At 39.7% G+C, this 18,586-nt stretch overlaps 1 protein-coding gene across 6 annotated transcripts in view; it reads left to right on the plus strand.

Moving 5' to 3' along the window:
• The window catches only part of FMN1 (formin 1), a 393,438-nt gene that overhangs the window by 295,034 nt on the left and 79,818 nt on the right, over positions 1-18,586 (plus strand). The window lies entirely within an intron of this gene.

An 18,586-nucleotide genomic window follows, 5' to 3' on the forward strand; every position in this document is an offset into this window, starting at 1 on the left:
TGTTAATCACTCAATCATACGATATATGTATGATTCATCTTTGGTAGTCTGTCCTTTACCCACTAATCCCTCTCCACCATGACTTATTCTACATGTCAGCCCCTTCTCCTCATAAATATGTTGTTTAATATTTATTATATTCACTATGGTAGTACCTAGGGACTGACTGAGAACAGGGCTCCATTATGTTAGACACTGAGCAAGTAGAAAAAAAGCTGTGACAGGGTAGTATGCCCTTAAGGGTAGCAGTGCTTACTGGTCAGCCCACCCCCAGTTACATGGCATGGGCCTTCAACATTTTGGAAGGTTTTTGTTTGTTTATTCAAAGACCTAGGAAATAAGAGGTATTGGTAAAGAGGAAGCAGTCCTGAGAATAAGTAGTGCTTGGGAGAAAGACAGTCATTGTTTCTTTAAGGGCCTTGAAAGGCGGGTGGGGCAAATCTCCCCTCTCACCCAGGCAGTTGGGAACAAGCTGGGAAATGGAGACTAGCATATATACTGCCTTCTCTAAGAACATAAGAATGGCTGTACTGGGTCAGACCAAAGGTCCATCTAGCCCAGTATCCTGTCTACCGACAGTGGCCAATGCCAGGTGCCCCACAGGGAGTGAACCTAACAGGTAATGATCAAGTGATCTCTCTCCTGCCATCCATCTCCATCCTCTGACAAACAGAGGCTAGGGACACCATTCCTTACCCATCCTGGCTAATAGCCATTAATGGACTTAACCTCCATGAATTTATCCAGTTCTGTTTTAAACCCTGTTATAGTCCTAGTCTTCACAACCTCCTCAGGCAAGGAGTTCCATAAATTGACTGTGTGCTGTGTGAAGAACTTCCTTTTATTTGTTTTAAACCTGCTGCCCATTAATTTCATTTGGTGGTCCCTAGTTCTTATATTATGGGAACAAGTAAATAACTTTTCCTTATTTACTTTCTCCACGTCACTCATGATTTTATATACCTCTATCATATCCCCCCTTAGTCTCCTCTTTTCAAAGCTGGAAAGTCCTAGCCTCTTTAATCTCTCCTCATATGGGACCCATTCCAACCCCCAATCATTTTAGTTGCCCCTTTCTGAACCTTTTCTAGTGCCAGTCTATCTTTTTTGAGATGAGGAGACCACATCTGTATGCGGTATTCAAGATGTGGGCGTACCATTGATTTATATAAGGGCAAAAAGATATTCTCCATCTTATTCTCTATCCCCTTTTTAATGATTCCTAACACCGTTGCACACTGCGTGGACATCTTCAGAGAACTATCCATGATGACTCCAAGATCTTTTTCCTGATTAGCTGTAGCTAAATTAGCTCCCATCATGTTGTATGTATAGTTGGGGTTATTTTTTCCAATGTGCATTACTTTACATTTATCCACATTAAATTGCATTTGCCATTTTGTTGCCCAATCACTTAGTTTTGTGAGATCTTTTTGAAGTTCTTCACAGTCTGCTTTGGTCTTAACTATCTTGAGCAGTTTAGCATCATCTGCAAACTTTGCCACCTCACTTTTTACCCCTTTCTCCAGATCATTTATGAATATGTTGAATAGGATTGGTCCTAGGACTGACCCTCGGGGAACACCGCTAGTTACCCCTCTCCATTCTCTCTAATAGCAAGGCAGACATCATCAGCAGAGACTGCCTCCAAACTGGAGGACTAATTCGGAAAGGGTGCTCAGCTGAAAGTAAAGCTGGCTAAAGCCCTGCATCTGGCCTAAACCACTACCCCAGCTCCATTGATGAGGGCTGAGCAGGAAACTCCTGTCTGAAGTGGGAGTTACTGTCTATTCTAATGCTAGAGGCAGAGAAACTGCCTGAAATACAACCCCAGCCCCAGAAAGAGGGCTGAGGGGGGACTCCTGTCTGGAGGAGGGTGATACTGTGACTGGCTTAAGGTGAGAGATAGAGGGATTGCTCACAGTACAGCCAAGCTGCTGCAGAGACGGGCTGGAAGTGGCTTCAAGGAAACCACTTCATAGCTGAATAAGAAGAATCTGTCAGAAGCCACAAATCCAAGGTGGGGCTAGCAGAGCTGCAGATGTGGAGGAACCACTGACAAGCAGGGTGAAGGTAGGAGCATCCCAGGGAAATAGTGGAAGTATTGAAGGAAGAGTCCTTAAACAGCCTCCCTGGATAAGGACCCAGAGGAGAGAGTGGACCTGTGGGTTCCCCCAACTCTCCCTCAGAACAAGAGGGGAAGTACAGACATCAAGAGTAAAAAAGGCCAAGAACTGTGAGTTCCAGACAGAAACTGAGGGACAGGCTTAGAAGCCATTAGATGTTGAGCTTTTTTATTTTGGGGCTTTTCTATTAATCCTAGAAAGGGAATAGATTGAGAGGTGTCGTGGCCGGAGGGCTGGGCCATGGAAACAGCAGGTCATTCTGGAACCAGATAGATAAAGGGACTGCTAGAGTGAAAGAACTGCTCTGACACTGCATCTTGACATTTGGATGCACTCCTGAGATGAGAGGCTCAACTACAAACTCAAATAGGCAAGACAGACAAAGGGTAGGGGAAAGAGGTATGACATGCTGTAACATTTTGGGATTCAACTCAGACCAGCGAGAGGTTGTGTCACCGCTTGTCCTGTAACTCTGAGCGCCTTAAAATGTTCTGCTCCTGTAGCTCCCTGTCTGGATGCTCCAAGCCAGCATACAAGGTGTGGGTGTGGGTGTGGTGTGGGTGGGTGGGTGTAGAGCTGCCCTAGTTCAGAAACTCTGAATCCAGCAGCCTGCTTGTTACACCTCAGCCACACTCTGGTCTCCACCAGCCATGATTACTACTAGCCAAGTGACCCGCAACACACCTCCAGTCCCCAAACTGACTGCCGTGAAGTGGCCAGCCCTCTCCTGGACCGTTGAGAGAAGTAATAAAGTCTATTGCCCTTTTAAAGAGACAAAAGCACATCAGCTTATTGTTTTAAATTGAGTTAATAATCACTTACAGTCCAACAGCACTGGGTGATTTAGAATAAAAGTAAAACAAGTTTAATTAATCAAAAAGAAAGAGATTAAGTGAGTTCAGGTGAAAGGGATAAAGTCAGAAATAGTTACAAAGAAATAAAAATGGGGGGAAACACTTTCTAGTGACTACATAACAAAACTACAGTCTTGGTTCAAGGTAAGAATCTGACCACCTTCCAGCAAGATGGCTGACCACCACCTTGGTCAAGATCTCCCCCAAAGTCTGAAGTACTTGGTTCCTTTGTCTTCTTAGGTAAAAGTTAACTTGGGATTTTTTGCCCCGTCTTTTATAGTCAAGTGAACGTTTGACATGTATCCTTAAAGTTCAGTGCCACTGCTGTGAGGAAAGGTACCATGGAGTCTGATGGAGATGTATGTTTCTGTGATTCCATGAAAACACTCTAATGAAATCATCCACATCTGCCCTGCCAGTCTCCTCTATATAAACATTCTGAGGCTGCTCTTATGTCTCCTCCTGCTAGCTTCAGTTTCTTTGGTTCCCTGGGCTTGTTCCTGCCTGGAATTTCCTTCTTCCCCAGGTCCACATATCACCACATGGGTCTTAACGCTCCCACAGTTGAGAACATATTAGCTCATATGCAGTTTTGGATCTGGAGAGTGCTAGGGGAAAAGTGAAATTCCCCCCAAAAAACTACCCTTGTGTTAGACCCAATATGGACACAGTTCACTTCTGGAACAGGATTTTCTGTGCATTAAAATGTCATGACTTTAAAGTCTGATAGATTGCAGCCCTGCAGACTGAACCTGGATAATAGAACTCACTTCCGCAAGTGATAAGCTGGTCCACTAACTTAACCATGATCAAATCTAAAAGCAAAACTCATTCCCCCCAACCCCATTACAGTTTGCCAGTACAGGCAGGGAAGGATGATCATGAGATGCATTTCTTTTTAATTTTAGCAAGACCATCTGATACTATGTGTTTATTTTAGAAAACTCTTTCCAAAACATATTTCATGTTTGCAGAGCACTGTTTTCAGTGGTTCATAGGATTATGACCATATTAAAACCAATTTTCACCAGAATATTCAAAGACATTTTCTCTCATGCTGTACTTCAATTTTCTACCCCCATGTGTTTTGGTGTTAGAGCTGTTCTTGCAGAAGGTTGCAATATTTTTTGTTTGTTTTTTTAACAGGGGAAATGGACTTCTTTTGTCTCTTTCCACATGATACATAATAGCTGAACTGTTTTAGCTCACATTTTCCAAAAATATTCACTTTTTAGATGGCGACTAAGACTGAAACATTTCAGTCTGAAAGATGACAGTTTCCAGAAGTTAGAAATGTCTTGAAAAATAGATTAGAATGCAAATGCTTATTCAGTCTTAACTATTGCAGTCACTGCTTCTATAATTATTGCTGGGCAGAAACTGCAAAACATTTTCCACCAGTATTTGTTCACATTTTAAAATAAATTGGATTTGGCTATGTTTGCACCACATTTGTGTTTTCCAAATATTGTAAACAAACAGATTTACTAATAGGAATGTCTACTGAAACAGCAAATTTGTATGAGAGTATATCACATCAGTCAGTATTCACAGAAAATTAACTTCAAATTCATAATTACAAATGTACACACCGGAGGCTCAGTTACTCATTCAGTGACAAAATAGAAACATACCACATTAAATCAGCCCAGTTATAAAATATTTTCAGCAAAATATTCACAAACTAAGAATTTAATTTTAATTTCAATTTTAAAATTAAATTAAATTTAAATTGATTTATTTTAAAATTTTAAAATGTAATTTTCCAGAATGATTTGGTGAATAAATTCAAGAAATTGGCAACTGTTCATGAGCTATTCTCCAAACAGAAATATTCAGCATTAATTATATATATATATTTGTTATTTTCTAAGATCTAATATACATGTATAGAGAACATTCTGTGCATTAGATAAAATGCATTATATCGAGTAAAGACTTTTTTATTGTGATTATGATGCATAGTTAGAGGCAATCATTCAAGTATTTGACTGAAAAGAGTAATGGTCAAGGATGAGCCAAAACAAAAGAATATAGAAATAGAATTCTTTATGTAGTGCTTTTCTTACTCAAGATATCTTCTTACTCAAGATATCACAGAACATTTTACAGAGTAACTAGCTCCATTTTGGTACTTCAGTGACTGACAAGGCAAATGCAATAGAGTATGTTCTCATCAAAATCTCATACTCAACCATGGACTGTTTTTTCATTTTGTTTTTAAAGAAATGAACTCAGCCCACTGTGCATGGGTGTGTGTCAATAAATTATTAAAAGCAATAGAAAATTAGTTAGCTGATATTAAACAAAATCTGAGGAGACTCAGCCCCATGGTAATCTCTAAAATAATTACCCCACCTTTAACTCTTGGGCTAATGTTTGAGTACATATATGGGCATTACCTCATGGTACAAAGCTCATCAGCCTTGAACTTTTTTTGATCAAATGGGGATGTGAATTTCACAGTTGAATTCCCTCCAATGACAATGCCCTGCCACCTGAAATTCTAATTTAAAGAAGGGATGATGTGATATTTTTGAATAGCTAAGGTCAAGACCCTGAAATTACTATCCACACCTTGTATTATACCTAGAAGAAGGTAAGGAGCCAGTGACTTTCATTGGGAATTGCTTAATTTGACAAAAGGAATATTGGCTAAGACTCAGGAATCTGCATTTTTTGGTTCTAATGTCTAACAATTTTGAATGCTGACTTTCTAAATACTCCTTAGTAGTTCTCTGAATAATTTACTTAATGTGAGCCAATAAATGGTTATGAGTGGAAGATGACTGTTACATGATAACAATGAAAAGAACAGGAGTACTTGTGGCACCTTAGAGACTAACAAATTTATTAGAGCATAAGCTTTCGTGGACTACAGCCCACTTCTTTGGATAAGAAGTGGGCTGTAGTCCATGAAAGCTTATGCTCTAATAAATTTGTTAGTCTCTAAGGTGCCACAAGTACTCCTGTTCTTTTTGTGGATACAGACTAACACGGCTGCTACTCTGAAACCTGTGATAACAATGGTTACAATTTTCAAAAGGACATCAGTGATTTAGGAGTCTAAATCCCATTTTCAGAAGTGGTTTGGGCACTTAGAAAACAGTGGGTACATCTACACCAGAGCTGGAGGTGTAATTTCCAGCTCTCGTAGATGTACACATGCCAGCTTTGATGGAATTAGCATACTAAAAATAGCAGCATAGCTGCAGCTGTGTGGGTGGTAGAATGGGCTAATCACCCTGATTTAAGTCTCATCCAACACCCTTTGTACATACTTGGGTGGTTAGTCCATCCTGCTACCCATGCCCCTGTGGCTACATTGCTACTTTTAGTGTGCTAGCTCTAGCATGTATAGCTACCTGAGCTGAGAATCACACCTCCAGGTCTGGTGTAGATTAACTTAAGTCTCATTGAAATTCAAGTACCTAAGTCACTTTTGGAAGTGAGACTTAGGATCCTAAGTCACTTAGACATGTTTGAACATTTTATCCAGAATCAGTAGATATGCTATATTGTTCTTTTCCAGGCAGGGTCAGATCAAATCATTTCTTCTTCTTAATTAAAATAGTTTAAAATTAAAGTTTTGAGAAGCAGATACAGGATGGATGGTGAGGAACAAAAACACTTGTATGTATGTGGTGTTTATTTAGATGTTGTGAGTGGAACACACTGATATACCTATAGGTAAGATTTTCCTACTATTTTCACTGTAAAGGGTCATTTTTAGATGCTTATTATTTTGCCAAACATTTACATTTTTGATCTGCAAGCCAATGTTGGAGGAAAGTTAGAGCAGGAAAGATTTTGTTTTCAAGAGTTAAAAATGTCAGTATTTTTCTATTAAAAAAAAAAAACTTGTGACCTTTATGGGAATAGCTTTCAAGCGTCAGCGGGAGGTGACAGAAACTAGGTCATAGATGTGCCTTTCAGCAGTCCAGTTAAAAACAGTTTTAACTTGAATGCTTGCTTTTCCCCCATAAAATTTGGTCCAATAAAAGATATTACTTCACCCACCTCTTCTCTCTAATTTCCTGGGACCAGCCTTGCTACAACAACACTGCAAACAACAGTTTTGATTTGGCAGGTACAAGATAGGGGTTTAAAAATAAACTTTGTGCATGTGCACTGTGTTTTGTTATACAATAAAACTAAAAGTTTGCTAGTGTTCAAGTGGTACTATGCACGTGTGCAAACATACAATGACTGGCAATTTTCATTAATGGATGATCTCTCGGTATTCTGTTAGATTTCCGCAGCTCTGCATAAGATAGTTGAATGAATTTTCACTTTAATACATAGGAGACTCAACATCTATAGAGTTTGGATAGTGTGAAGTGAATGAGGCATGGGTAAGCAGTAAGTGAGGCTGTGTATTGTATTGTGGGCTAAGCATGGCTACAAGCTGAAGCTAGACAAATATAGACTAGAAATAAGGTTCAAACTTTTAAAAGTGATGGTAATTAATCATTAGAATAACTTACCACTGGATGTGGTTGAAGTTTTATCACCCGAAGTCTTTTAAAATCAGGAATGTATGGCTTTCTAAAAGATATATGTTTTAGCTCAACCAGAAGTTATGGGTTTGATGGAAGAATTACTGATATTATGCAGGAGGTCAGAGATCCCTACAGAAATAAATTGGAGATCAACTTTTTCCACATACATTGTCACAATCCACAAACACACCTTATTAAGATTTTTCTGAGAACCCCTGTACCTGATTCATTATACATGGTTGTTATATATGGTCTAAATTAGGCAGACAGTTCAGTTCCATAATACTAATTTTCCTATACTGCTCCGACACATCAGACAAGACTGAGGTTCTGATCATTTATTGGGTTCTGCTAGCACCGACCCCTGCACCTGTGTGAAGTCCTAATGAAGTTAATAGTCTATACTTACTGGGACCTGACTGGAAAAATGATGAGGTTTTGCTTTGCTAGTTGTTACATTAATTTATATGAACTATTCTTTCCTTGCGGTATGTTTGTCATGGTGTTTACTAAATCTAAACTACAGTTTTAAACTGAATACAGTAACCAGAGTCTAAGACGTGTTGCTATGGTGTGAAAAATATTTGATTTTACTAGCAACCTTTTTTTTTGGTTTGATTTTTGCTTGGGAAACAATCTCATCACAAGGGATTTAAGGTAGTAAATACAACAATAATAGATGTAAGATGTCGATTTGCTTTGTCTGTCTCTTAAAGCAAAACAGGGTATTATTTTATTTTTAGTTTATTTTGATTTAATAAATGTATGACTTAATCTCTAAGCACGTCATTACATACAAGAGAATCACAAGCCATTATAAAATCTAAAATACTTCCCATCAGTTGTAAATCTAAAAAAGAAACCAAAATAGAATATCTAATAAGCCAGGGCTTTGTCAAGCTGCACCTTAAAAACCTCTAAGGATGGAGATTCCACCACCTCCCTAGGTAATCCCTTCCAGTGCTTCACCACCTTCCTAGTGAAATAGTTTTTCCTAATATACAACCGAGACCTCCCCCACTTCAATTTGAGACCATTGCTTCTTGTTTGTCATCTGCCACCACCGAGAACAGCCTAGCTCTATCCTTTTTGGAACCCCCCTTCAGGTGTTGAAGGCTGCTATCAAATCCCCCCTCACTCTTCTTTTCTGCAGACTAAATAAGCTCAGTTCCCTCAGCCTCTCCTTATAAATCATGTGCCCCAGTCCCCTAATCATTTTCATTGCCCTCCGCTGGACTCTCTCCAATTTGTCCACAAACATTCTGTAGTGGGGGGACGCAAAACTGGACGCAATACTCCAGATGTGGCCTCACCAGTGCCGAACAGAGGGGAATAATCACTTCCCTTGATCTGTTGGCAATGCTCCTACTAATGCAGCCCAATATGCTGTTATCCTTCTTGGCAACAAGGGCACACTGTTGCCTCATATCCAGCTTCTCATCCACTGTAATCCCCGGGTCCTTTTCTGCAGAACTGCCATTTAGCCAGCCAGTCCCCAGCCTGTAGCACTGCATGGGATTCTTCTGTCCTAAGTGCAGGACTCTGCACTTGTCCTTATTGAACCTCATCAGATTTATTTTGGCCCAATCCTCCAATTTGTCTAGGTCACTCTGGATCCTATCCCTACCCTCCAGTGTACCTACCTCTTCCCCCAGCTTAGTGTCATCCACAAACTTGCTGAGGGTGCAATCCATCCCATCATCCAGGTCATTAATGGAGATGTTGAACAAAACCAGCCCCAGGACCGATCCCTGGGACACTCCACTTGATACCGGCTGCCAACTAGACATCGAGCCGTTGATCACTACCCGTTGAGCCTGACAATCTAGCCAGCTTTCTATCCATCTTATAGTCCATTCATCCAATCCATACTTCTTTAAGTTGCTGGCAAGAATACTGTGGGAGACCATATCAAAAGCTTTGCTAAAGTCAAGGTATATCAGGGCCGCCCAGGGGAGGCAAGTGGGGCAATTTGCTCCAATCCCGGGCCCTGCAGGGGCCCCCCATGAGTATGTCAGAGGCTCCCCCCGCCTCCGTCTTCCCCCATTCCCAGGCATCTCAGCTGGTAAGGGGGCAGGGCTGCGAGCTGCAGCCGAGCAGCGGGAACTCAGGCCCCGCTGGAGACACCACGCTGCTGCAGCACCGTCTGGGGCTGCTCCTGGACGCAGCACGCTGAGGCTCCAGGAGAGGGGTAAGCGGCATGGTAAGGGGCCGAGCACCCCCCGACCCCATCCCCCACAGCCCTGACCCCCAGCTCCAAGCCCAGCCCCTCTGAGCCGGGCACCCCCCCCCAACCCCATCCCCTCCACAGCCCTGACCCGCAGCTCCGAGCCCAGCCCCTCTGAGCTGGACACCCCCCTGACCCCATCTCCCCACAGCCCTGAGCCCAGCCCCTGTGGGCCGGGCAACTCGCAACCCAGAGCCCAGCTCCCCATCCAGCCCTGGACAACAGCAGCACCACCCCCAGGTAGCGACAGCCCATTGGCACCAACCATCACCATCACCCAGCAACAGTCCATTATGTAATTGCAAATGTATACATACCATTAAAGCATTTAATGTTTTTAAATAATGTATTTAGTGTATTTTCAAATTATTACAAATTAATTTTTTAATGTATTTCACTAGTTATTTTTTACATTTCCAAATGCATGTTACTATAGTATTGCAACTTTTTTTTATGGAAGGGGCCCCCCAAATTGCTTTGCCCCAGGACCTCTGAATCCTCTGGGCGGCCCTGAGGTATATCACGTTCACCGCTTTCCCCATATTCACAGAGAAAACAATCAGGTTGGTCAGGCATGATTTGCCCTTGGTGAATCCATGTTGACTGTTCCTAGTCACCTTCCTCTCCTCCAAGTACTTCAAAATGGATTCCTTGAGGACCTGCTCCATGATTTTTCCAGGGTCTGAGGTGAGGCTGACCGGACTGTAGTTCCCCGGATTCTCCTTCTTCACAAGGTCACAACTTTAGCAATCCGGGGACCCCTATTTTGATTTTAAAAATTTTTCAGACCCCTTAGCCCTCTGCTCATCCCCAGGCCTCACGCTCACTCCACCCCTTCCCCCAAGGCCCCACCCCACTGCATCTCTTTACGACCCCTCCCCCGAGTGCGCCCCATCTCTGCTCCTCTCCCTCCCTCCCAGCGCCTTCTGCACGCCACTGAACAGCTGTTCCTCAGCATGTAGGAGGCGCTGGGAGGGAGGGGGAGGAGTTGATCAGCGGTGCCCACAAACACCCTGGAGGTCTGCGGACTCCAGTTTGAGAAACACTATTATAGGGTATTCTGGAAGTCACCAAATCCAATTTCTGCCAACCAAGGCACTATCCAGAGGCCAAGAGCTCTCATCAAGAACCACCACTGACACTAGCCCTCTCTCTGGGAACTAATATCTCGAGCACCTCAAATGGTGGTTGTTGAAGAATCACATGGGGAAAATGCTCTGTAGCAGACAAGGCTCTGTCTATTTAGGATTTTGTTTGGTGGCTAACAGTCAAGTACTTTCCCCATTGAACAGTCTATGAAAGCAAGTTAACAGTCCAGTAGTAAGAAAAATAATTATGCATAAGAGCATAGATCTTCTACTAATTGAGAACAACTTTGTACAGTCTCATTGTTCTCATCAGAGCCTTGTGAATCATTTATAGGTAAGACATCCCAAATGTGAATAGCAAATTTAAATTTGAGGTGTGTCTATTCTTTTGTCCCTTTAAACTGCCCTTCATATAAGACACAGATGTTTATGGGAACGCTCCTGAGAGGTTCTGTTAATACCCCCAACATCTGTTGCCTTCAGCTATGGACCCTCCCCTATAAATTCTCAAAGTCTCTGTGTCTCAAGTGACTCAACTCTACTTTCCAGCTGACAAGGGCTAGCTGCATTTCCTTCTATTTAGTTAAAGGGCTCCGCAGTCAGTCAGATAAGGATACTAGTTCTGTCTCTTTCTTCATCCAGTGGCTGAGCATGTGGGCTTCTTGGAATGTTCAGACCTCAGTCAGCCTAGTATTAAGAATTGAGCCATGGGCTGGCCCTATGTATGTTTGTTTATTGATTAGTGATGCAAATGCAAAGAAAATCCACCACTAAAATTATGCTAGCAGTAATTCACTATGCCCATTCAGAGTCTGCCAAAGTCTTGCTTCCTTTAGAGTACAGTGCAAGACTCATTTCTTAAGTCTTTCCTCAATTGATATAGCAACAGACTGGCTGGTAAACACTTCCTTATCTTCACAAAATCCCTGCATCTCACTTATACCTCCTCCTTAGAAAAAAGACTATTTACAATCCTACCAGTGGAGCAGAGAGCAAAGATCTACCAGGACTGCAACAAAGCAGTTCCTCCACTTGGTACCTAGATACTAGTAGAGAATGGTGCATTATAAATATATGTAGATACATATTGTAGAACTAAATAGTGGGAAATAAATAGTGTAACCCAAAGCTGCAACTACATGCATCTTCATTCAGACCTCCCACTCCCGACTTAATATTGAAGTTATTTGGCAAGTTATTTACATGCAAGACAAGGGTAACAAACTTCACCTTGAGGAAGTTATAAAACATTTATACAAAATCAAAATAATTCAACATCATTATTAATATTCTGATAGATTAAAGGAAAATGCAGCTAAAGTCTGTCAATAACCATTCTGGTCCTCGCAGAGACATGGACCTTATGGTACAGAAGTGGGTCCTTTTAGTTTTGTTCTGCTAAATTTGACTTTTAGGAAATAACTTAAAGGCTCCTTGATATAAAAGAAAGGGTGATTCTGAAAGTCAGTCCAGGGAAGATGGCCAAAGAGAACGGTAATTCTCCGTCCAAAAATAAGCCTGCCTTATAATGCGAAAAAGAAAGCAGCACGTCTTTAACAATCCCACGATAATATAACCTACCAGGCTCTGAGCAGACATTGGGATATACAAACAGTGGTGGCTGTTAGCAGCTTTCACTGTGACATAACTCAAGAGGGATAGTATCAGTGACAGGTTTACAGGAATCCATGGCGTTAAATACTTGGGTTCACTGTCAGGATGATTCCCATAAGTGCTACTGGTGGGTCCTGGTAAGTAAATGTTCAGCTATTCAGTATTATCAACACAGAACTATTTCTGGTTTTGCATTTACTTTAAAAATGATGCTTAAAAAATACCAACTCCTGCCCGATTGACATTGCAGTGCTCTTTACGTGAAAGTTTGTTTATAGGCAATGATTCTTCTGGCAGATTTATAGTGTCTGTGGAGGTTTAAAAGACTATTGCCCAATAGGCATTAAGTGAGAGGCATTCAGCTTTATAAATATTTTAGCTTATATTGGGGATTTTTAAGAACTTTCTGAGCCAAATACTGCATTAAAACTGAAGACAGTGGCAAACTAATAATCAGCAGTTTCCAGCTTTGTTCTAATGTTTTGCTAATGGTTTCCATTTCCATGGCCAAGATTTGGAGTGTGAAGCACAATGTACATCCAACAGTTTGTAATTTTAGGGTTTTCAAATAACATTTGTTCTTACATTACACACATACTTTCTTTTTTGCAATAGTTCATTTAGAAATAAACAATTTTCAAAGTAGCCTATTACAGTTAATGTGACTAATACACAACGTGTATCAAGAAAACGTCCCAAAAGTTTATTAGCACAGTTGACAGCTTACATCTGTTTGCACTGAGTAATGCTAAACAGGTTGTTTATCTTAACACACTTGTGTATTTGCTTGGATCATCACTTCGGAATTGGCTAGTGAGGGAGGAAATGTACATTTGGTATGTTTTGGTAACTCTTCCATTAGCCTCCTTGGAATCTTAAAGGTTGCTCTGTTGCCTTTTAAGATTTGTACATGTCTCCCTCATAATCAATCTGATCTGCTTATCTCATTATGGTCATTTATGGTTAAATCTTGTTGAAATAATTTTTGCTTTCGAGAGGATATGCTTTCTATTGAAACACCCTCTGTATGAGAGGCATTATTTCAAAATCACTAATGGATTTGCATTGCGAGCACTGTAGTTCTTTTTTCTTTTCTTTTCTTTTTTTTCTTTTTTCTTTTTTTGTAGTGTAGAGAATTAAGATAAATGATAAAACATCACATTTCATTTGTAATTTCTTTAATGTGTTTGACTTAACTGGGCAGAGATTTTTTTAAAAAGTGTTAACATCCTTTGAAATAAAATATACATTAAATAAACATGCAAGTACTTTTGCAACGACAAATGGTGTTTCTAAAAGGACATTGAATGAAAACTGCCTGCCATAGATCAAAGTCCACTCTTAAAAATTAAGGTTTTTAAGTTACTATTTTTCTTGTGTTCTCTATGAATAAAAATCATAGCAAATATAGAGCACAAAGTGAGGCACAGAGGTTGTGACTTCTCTAGTGTCGGATATGGAATCCGGTAAGTTAACTTTTAATTTATATGAAACATTATATTCGGGGTAAGGGAAGATAACTGTCAGGATTTGAGTATTATATGGGAAGAGACTAAAAAATGCACTGCATTAAAATCCATGAATCAAGTGAAGAGAACAAAGGAAGAAAAAGAAGCATTAAGAGGGAAATATAGAAAGGAGAGAGAAAGGTGTTTGTTCAACAATTTAAACTTACAAAAGAAAGATGTAGGAACATAGGAATTGTCATACTAGGTCAGACCCATGGTCCATCTAGTTTTGTATCCTATGCCCAGCACCATGTGCTTCAGAAAAATGTGCAAGATGCCTCACGGTTGGCAAATATGGAGTAATTGGTCTCATTAAGGCTCCTAACCCCTGATAGAGATTGAGCTTAAAATATGAAACATGAAGCTTTATCTCCCCGGCAATTAATGAGGCAAGCGTTTCACATCTGCCTTGAGAGTCAGAAGGATCCAGTCTTTAGAACATGTCTTATATCCAGCTTGAAGAAGTGAACAAAAACCCTTATCCCTCTTTCAATATAATTAACTGGAATCCAAGCTCAGATGCACCTCTTTTTGGCTAGAACAAGTAATTTTTTTTCTTCATAGACTGAAGCTACAGAATGCTAAGTCATGTAACCTAAATTCTGAATCGGTTATATAATTGAATGCAGGGGCTTAATGAGGATGTAGGCAACATTGTCCCAAATACATGCACAATCAGTGGGCTCACCTTACAAATATTTCTCATACTTTAAAGCAAACTGGCATGTCATTAAAAGCTCCCATTACTTTTGCTTAAATTTAAAAATAAAATAAAATAGCATATGGATTCAGTATAGCAGCTGATAAACACCTTCCTTCATCTTTTGCTGACCAAAGGAATTTAGGATTACACCGCTTGTTGACAGATGCTGACTTCATCATGAGTGCCCAGGCCTTTGCTAACTCAAAACTAGAATTCTGCAACAGGCCCTTTTTTGGGGCTACTCTTGGTGCTCATCTCAGAAGCTTCACTAAATGTAAATGTCTGTGCTCCATAATCCATATTGGCTGCCAGTTAACTTCTACATGCAAATCCATGTGCATCTAAATATTTATCCGTGAAGTCTTAAGTAGTTTAGTCTACAGTTATCTGTCAGACAACCTCTCCCTCTATGACTTGGCCTGATAGCTGCTGTCTGAAGGAGAGTTTCAATTTTCTGTCTTAAGGGTGAAGCTCATGAGAACTCAAAGGCAGGGCTGGCTCCAGGCAGCAGCAAAGGAAGCAGGTGCTTGGGGCGGCCAATGGGAAGGGGCGGCACGTCTGCGTCTTCGGTGGCAATTCAGCGGCGGGTCCCTCAGTCCCTCTTGGAGCAAAGGACCCGCCGCCGAATTGCCACTGAAGAATGAAGCGGCGCGGTAGAGCTGCCGCCAAAGTGCCACCGATCGCGGTTTTACCTTTTTTTCTTTTTCTTCGCCACTTGGGGCGGCAAAAAAGCTGGAGCTGGCCCTGTTCAAAGGACAGACAGTGTATTAGAAATGGCAAGACTTGCTGCTGGGCTCTTATTCCATTATATATAGGCTTGGCAGAATTCAGTTTTTAATATTTTTTTTAAATAATTTTGACTGATAATATTGATGTTTATTTTTAAGCACTTTTTCTCATCTTTTTCAGTTTAAGTAATCACAGTTGCAGGAAATTATGGGGGGTAAGACAATCGAAGGAAGTCAAACAAGTTATGACAGTATACATTGAAATTCAAAAAGTTAAAGCCTTATAACTGCTAAAACACAAATTGTCAATATCACATGTCAAAATATACAAAGTAAATATCCTTAAATCAAGCTCTAATAATATCTCAAGCAGCATTTTTGTTTTTGCCTAAACAAATTTTACCTAAATTTCAGTTATTACCAATGGAAATATTCTGTGTATTTACAGTGAAATCCATATTTACTGATCTTTACCAATAAAAATCTAATCCTTTCAAGCCTAGTTATATGTGAGCACAATATTGGTCACTTTTAGAGAGAATATTTTTCAGGCTTTCCACTAACTCCAGGCCTTGGAATCACTGGCATTTGGTCTAATTGTTGTTTGTTCTTTATGCTCCTCTCAATCTGGTTGTTACAGGGTGATTGAGTATATGCACACTTTGACTTCAGCAGAAAACTGGTCCTCTCAGCATTCTAGTCTTCATTAACAATGACTTTGTCTAACCCCACCTGTCTGGTCTGCTCCACCCTAATCCTCCTCTTCTCTTCCTTAATCTCTCCATCCAATCTTTCCCTCATCTTGCAAGTGCATTTTCTCCATTCTTCCCATTCATCTACCTACCCTATCCATTCCCCATACACTACTGCTTTCACTTAGCCACATCCTCCCTCACCCCATCACCTGATTTATTTACATTTTTTTAGTCTTCCCTATAAAAATCCCTATTAAAAAATAATGTAAATTGAAAAAAATTAAAAAGTAATATATCCCAATCTTGGTCATTTAAAAATCACATATGACAATACCTAAGTAATGATAACATAAAATGTAAAACCTTCTGGGGGGGTCCATTTTTGCGGGGAATCTCTTATTAGTGAGGCACTTTGCATATTTTGGGGCATTCAAAAATTATAAATAATAATGTATGTTACCTGTTTTGGGAGAGGTGGTGTTTGATTCCATTCTAGCCTATGTAAAATGGGCCCTGATGCCACCTCATAAGAAATACTTGTAATAATAATTTTTTTCTTGTTTGCCTCAAAATAATTTCCTTTAATACAAATGCTCTTTGTCAAAGCCTTAAAAATCAAGCCACATCTCAGCTCAAGAACTTGAAATATGTACTTCCCCTGTCACATTTTTGTCATTTCATATTTGCCTGGAATGATTTCTAAGACTTATTTTATGTGGCATTTTCTCTTTAGACTTTTTTTTTAAACACACAGGAAAAGTAGTCACAAAATTGTGGCTTCTAATTTCTGCCAACCTTTAATAAGAGAACTTTAAAAAAGTTTTTAGAATCGTTTTGTTTATAGAGGTTTTTTTTCTTCCAGTTTTTCTCTCTATTCTACAAATAAAATATTACAATTTATCTGAGTTACTTTGGGACCCTCATTCTGCTTATATGAGTTGAAAAAATTGTGTGTGAATGTTTCATTCAATATATTTCTACAATCATATATGTATGATTATTGTAAAAACTATAGTTCAAGTTTTTAATGGCGAGAAGCTTATGTTGTGAAGAAAATGTTCGTGCTGTATCTGTATTCTGATTTTGTTTTTTGTTTTTGTTTTTTCTTGTTCTGAAGGCATGTATATAGATAGGCAGATAAGAAGAGTCTTTATTTAACAAGATATGTTATGAACAAATTAAAACCCCAGTCTTAACAAGTAGATGTGCACAAGCAAATTCCCATTGACTTCAGTGGGACTGTTTATATGTGCAGGATTGTTTCTGCATGCCACAAGATGCAAGATTTGAGGTTAAAGATAAATGTATAATATAGTTCATAAAAATAAGGACTGTGGTTTATTTAGTAGGAAGGACCTCCCCAGCTATAGATGAATATTTGATAACTTCATATTCTAATTTTATATAGCTGAGCTATGGAAGAATGTTTAATTATCATACAACACTTTTAAAAGGAAGCAGATATCTTTTCAATATATTTCTGCAGCAACAAAAGTCAAGAAAAGAGTTTTCTGGCCATATTGGATTTTTCTTTTTAACATAGACTATATTGAGGGGGGGGGCGGTTCAAGAAAAACTCAAACAAATGGTTTCAGTGGTTTCTTTGTTAAGGCAGCCTTGGTGGTCCAAATGTATTATATGCTATACTACTGGTTGTATAATAAAATGCATACATGTATTCTCAACCTTCTGCTGACTTCTTTCCCTGCGCTGCAAACCTCAAATGTGTGACATCTATTAACAGGATAACTTTATTGTTAATTATACACTCTTCCCTCCCTCCTGCACATCTTTGGGGGGGATACTAAATTTACTGGAATAAACTGAATTATTAACTGGAGTGAAGCTGACTGGCTTGCCATTTAAATGTGTATATGTTTCATGAAATCAAATTGTAACCCTCTGGTTTAGTTGTGAAATAAATTTCCATTCCAATTAAACACATGGAAACTATATTTTTTAGAGGTGAGAAAAAGAAAACAATTTCCTGCTTGCACTGGTTCAATGGGTAATTGCAAAATTTTCAAGTATTGGTTTCTGACAGTCTCATTTCACCTTTAGTATAATCTAGAATCTCAGAATTCTGAGAAATATAGTAGGATTTCCTAGGGCAATACCTAAATTCTGTGGCAGTTAACTTGGCTTCTATAGGAAACGACATGGCAGCAGGCCCTAAATTAGTTGGTAAATTAGGCAATGGATGCATCATAATTAGGCAGAAGTTCACTTTGCTTCTACCAAGGCTATAACTTGACCTGCTAAATTCAAGTTAAATGGGTGACCATGAACCTACACTAAGAAACATGGTTGAATTTCAATGAAGGTTGGCTAGCTTGTATTAGCAAAATCTAATCTAAACTCAACCTTTTTTTCTAGTCATAACAAGGTCCTCATGGAGGCAGTGAGCTGGCATGGGATTTGATGCCTGAAATACGTTGATGACAACCAGTTTTAGTTCTTTATATCAGATGCAGTGAGAGCAGTTTACCAATTCATCCAACATCTTGCTGGGGTTGGTATTTTGATGAGGGCAAGGCAGTT

This window comes from Chrysemys picta, chromosome 4 (genome assembly GCF_011386835.1).
Source record: "Chrysemys picta bellii isolate R12L10 chromosome 4, ASM1138683v2, whole genome shotgun sequence".
Classification (NCBI taxonomy): Eukaryota; Metazoa; Chordata; order Testudines; family Emydidae; genus Chrysemys; species Chrysemys picta.